The sequence below is a fragment of the Lactuca serriola genome, chromosome 4, assembly GCF_051521515.1.
Source record: "Lactuca serriola cultivar US96UC23 chromosome 4, Lser_US96UC23_V15, whole genome shotgun sequence".
NCBI classification, from domain to species: Eukaryota; Viridiplantae; Streptophyta; class Magnoliopsida; order Asterales; family Asteraceae; genus Lactuca; species Lactuca serriola.
In genome coordinates, this window is record NC_136411.1 from 285,671,173 (window position 1) to 285,675,978 (window position 4,806).

General features: G+C 35.0%; 1 pseudogene; it reads left to right on the plus strand.

Moving 5' to 3' along the window:
• The first annotated feature begins 239 nt into the window (after window positions 1-239).
• Window positions 240-1,046, plus strand: LOC145100634 (RING-H2 finger protein ATL78 pseudogene; annotated as a pseudogene).
• Window positions 1,047-4,806: the final 3,760 nt, after the last annotated feature.

Here is a 4,806-nt window from a genome sequence, read left to right on the forward strand (position 1 = left end):
TCGGACCCATACAAATAGAGAAACCATTTACTAAATAATTACACATATCGTAGTGGAAGATCCAAATTAATGGTGGAGATCATATATATTAAAAAGACGAATAGATAAATGCCACATGGTGGCTCAAATCATATACTAATATCCTCTTTTTTTAATTAAAATAAACAAATTGCGACCCTACTCTAATCACCTATCTATATATATCTAAGCGTCGGTCTTTCATTGAATTCTCATCTAAACAAACATTGATCATTATTCACAAACAACTTAACATGTCAAGACTGTCTACTGAGCTCTTTGAGAATGAAATGAAGCATTTTATTTCAAGAAAACTTCTACTTGACACGTACTCATACCAACAACCAGCGGCTGCTGTGACAGCTCCATCATCGTCAAGCCCACATACAGAACATAACAACTTTGATGCGAATGTGGTGATGGTGCTGTCGGTGCTGATATGCGCTCTGATTTGCTCACTAGCATTGAACTCCATCATCAGGTGCGTATTAAGATGCACGGGATTATCTACTTCAGAGAGTAGCGGTAGCCAGGAAACAACTTTAGTTAAAGCCAACACTGGAATCAAGAAAAAAGCATTAAAGAGTTTCCCAACAGTCAGCTATTGGGAAGGACTGAAGCTAACAGGATTGAACAAAGAATGTGTGATATCCTTAGGTGACTTTTCAACAGGAGATCGAGTAAAAATACTGCCCAAGTGCAACCATGGATTTCATGTGCGTTGCATCGATAAATGGCTGAGTTCACATTCATCTTGTCCAACTTGCAGGAACTCCTTACTTGAAACATGTCAAAAGTTTGTCACAGGTGGGAAATGTAGCAGCAGTATGTCTTCACAACTGCAAGAGCAAGATCCAAGAAATACAACTATTTTAACCATATTGCCTCTGTCGCATGAAGGTCTTGTACGAAATTATGAGACGTGACTAGCACAAAATGAACAAATCAAATGTAATTACTGTAATACTCATACGTAGATAGGTAGAAATTGTCCATTGAGTAATTTAAAATATTATTGACACCAAAAATTCTTTCCCTACAATAAGTTACACGTAATGTTGCTACTTTGCAATTGTTTTACAGGACTTTTTTTTTCTAAAGTATATATGATCAAATTAAATTCGTTAAAACTTTATACTTATAAGTTTGTTAATACATTGTATATAAATAAAAAGAGTACTTTTAATAAATAATATAATATGAGTATCCTTATTCATTCTTTATACATAATATACAAATTTGGGTGGTGGCGTGATGACTACTTAGAGGTGCACAAACGAAAAATAATAACCTACGGTTTCTTTATATTGCAAGTTGTCATATAACAGGTTAAGATTTAACCCAATTGCCCGTTCGATAATGGCGGATCAAAATATTTTGCCTGGTTTTAAGCGATTCTCAGAAAAACTGGATTTTCTTTCCGAAAAGGAAAAAAAGGTTTTCCGGGTCAAACCATTGAGCTTGACTTTATTATGTAATAACGTCATAGGACTTTAATGTAGCCGTTCGGAGTGCCAAAATTACCATTTTGCGCCTCTAATGTTAGTATAAGTAGGTATTGGTTCAATTTGTTACCATCTATGCTATCAATAGCGCGTTATAGCGGTGCTATAGCAACGCTATAACGTTTTGCGGTGTTACTGAACCGCTATTTTGAAATAGCGTTTACGAATAGCGGTGACGTTATTAGCGGCACTTTTGACCGCTATTTACTGCGAACCTCATCACTGTTATAGCGACGCTACGCCCACTTTTACAACTTTGTACACATTGGACTACTTTGACAAAGAAAAAACGATTGTGTGTTATTTCAATATTAAATCTTTATGTTTTAGTTAGTCCACTACTCTTTTTGTCTTATTAATTCCAAATAATAAATATAATTAATTACAAACAACAAAGCAACAAATTGACAACTTCTCTTTCTCGTCACTTTCAGTATTAAGAAACCACGAACAACTTGAGCTACGATGACAGTTTGACACTTTTTAGTTTCCATATTACTATATTAAAATATTATATATAAATTATGCTATGTTTTTATATGACCTTTTATAATATTAATTCTATATAGTATTAATAATCTAATATATAAATTTTGTATAAATAGATGATATAAATTATACATAATATTAAAAAACCGCTATACCACTGCTATACCACCGCGATAACCGCGATTTCAAATAGCGGCATGTGACCGCTATTGAAATTTCAACCGCGATAACTGCTTAGGTTACCAAACACCCCAAACAACACTCTCCATTCTCGAATTTATTTGCATTTTTTTTGTTGACTTCAGAACTCAAAATCACATCCTAAAATGCTTCCTGTTCCGTATCCATCTTTTATAAAATTTTAAAACTTCAAAAAATGCCACCATTTGCAATAATATCCTTGCATTCACTACAAGAATAATAGGCAATAGCAGTGACACCTTTAACAGCGACAGACACTTTTAGCGGCGACATCAAACAAAAGCGTCCATCGCCGCTAAAAGCTTATGTTGGCGATCCGCGCCATTTCAACCCTAACCGTTGATTTAGGCGATGATCCAACGACTAGGAGGACGTAGAAAACCCCATGTTATTTTCCCTCCGGTGTGTCGCCGCTATTGCCTGGTGATCTGCGTCATTTCAACCTCAACCGTCGATTTAAGCGATGATCCAACGATGTAGAAAACCCCGGATTGTTTTCCCTCCGATGTGCCGCCGCTAAAGGCTGCCCGTCGCCGCTAATGACGTCGCCGCTAATGACGTCGCCGCTAAAGAGTGTCGACAATAAAATCTGCTTCGTCTTCACTTTCTTCCCTGATCTACTTCTGTGTTTTCCCTTCTTCTCTATTGTCTCTGCTCACCATCTTCGACCCCATCAAAATTTCACCAAAATCTTCGATATTTCACCAGTCTTCCTCTCCATTTCCCCACTTTTTCTTTTCCTTTTCTTTTTCCCTACTAAATTTGTGTTGGTTGTCGGAATTTTGAGACCCCCCACCATTCTCGCCGGAGTATACCGCCACTACTACTGTTCATGACGAAATTTTGATAATTTTGATATTTTAGATGTGTATTTGTATTTGTATTTTTTGTTTGTAGATGTTGATATGTATTTGTATTTGCATTTGTATGTATATGTGTATCTTGAGAGTATTTTATGTATGTATATGTGTTTTATGTATATGTATATGTTTTATGTATGTAAATTCTGTATGTGTATGTGTTTTTGTATGTATATGTGTATTTATATGTATACAAATACATACAAATAGCGGCGACACCTTTAATGGCGACAGATAGTATTAGCAGCGACACGCCTTTAATGGCGACAGAAGGAAATAGCGGCGACCAGTGGAGCATTAGCGACGAACCAACAGGATCGACCATTTAGCGGTGACGTGTTGCCGCTAATACCTTTAGCGGCGACGCCCGTCGCCGGTAATACTTTAGTTTTTTGTAGTGATTTTATAAAATTTTGTCAAAACAAAAACAATTTGGACTAAAATGCACAAATGGGGTTACAACGCATACAACAATGTTAGTAAAACATATTAATATTACAAATGCTAAGATCAAAATAAGTAGTTGTCTTATTAAGCTTCACTTTTTGTTCACTTCGGCTACGTACCGACTCTTATTTTAATTTTTATAGATAGAGTCTAATCACAACTGTGACATTCCATGTCTACTTCTCACTAATAGAAAACCAGATCAATCTACAATAACATTATATTTATATGCCATCTACCTCACAAAAGGAGGTACCACGTCACACTCCCCAACCGAAGACAGAAACGTGAGATTGTGCGACGTAATAATGAATTATAGTCATTTGCATACATAGAACAATATGATAACATAATTATGAACTTTTATTAAGACAAAATGGAAATTACATTGTGTTTACCATGAGAGTATGTTATAATATCACAATACATCGTATGCCTTAACAGATATGCAACGATAAAAACACAACAATGTAAGAGATAAATAGTGATCCCATGTTTGTTCTGAGTGTGACTAACATCTAGCTTCTTATATCCCTAAGAATAAATGTGTTTTGAAAGAATATCAACATAAAGTTAGTGAGTTTCATAGGTTTGACTCAAATTACTTTTATACGAAAAAGTACGTGTATATTGTATATAATTGCTTCGTCACCTTTATATATATATATATATATATATATATATATATATATATATGTGTGTGTGTGTGTGTGTGTGTGTGTTTATATATCATACACACTGACATATAAACACACACACACACACACACATATATATATATATATATATATATACATACATACATACATACAACCCAAAATCATACGTTTACGTTGTATCTAACTACTATTCAGAGTTAGATGATTGCATTTAGAGTATTCTCAATGATTCAGTAAGTCCCTACAACCGAACAGTTTGATGAGTGGTGGCACCTCACGATGCTTGTGTACGCTTCACCAGACGTCAAGGATGTGTAGAAAATTATCACTCAGTGTAACTTTTCCGTCAAAGTTGTAGCTAGCAACCATAGGTGGGGGTGTCAACCCATATAGATCTATACATAAATCTTCTGCTTACTTAATAATTATCGTTTATAGGTGAGTGGTTTTGCTAAGCATTACACTTAGGTGATGACATGTCTCATGTAAATCATCGAGTGAACGAGCTAAACGTGCATGTGCCTTAACATTAATTGTCAACGTTAAAAAGAAATAGCTTGATTACGTAAACGTTTTAAATGTTTATAATTATTATACACGTTATGTAAACCAAGCTTCAAGAGTTAT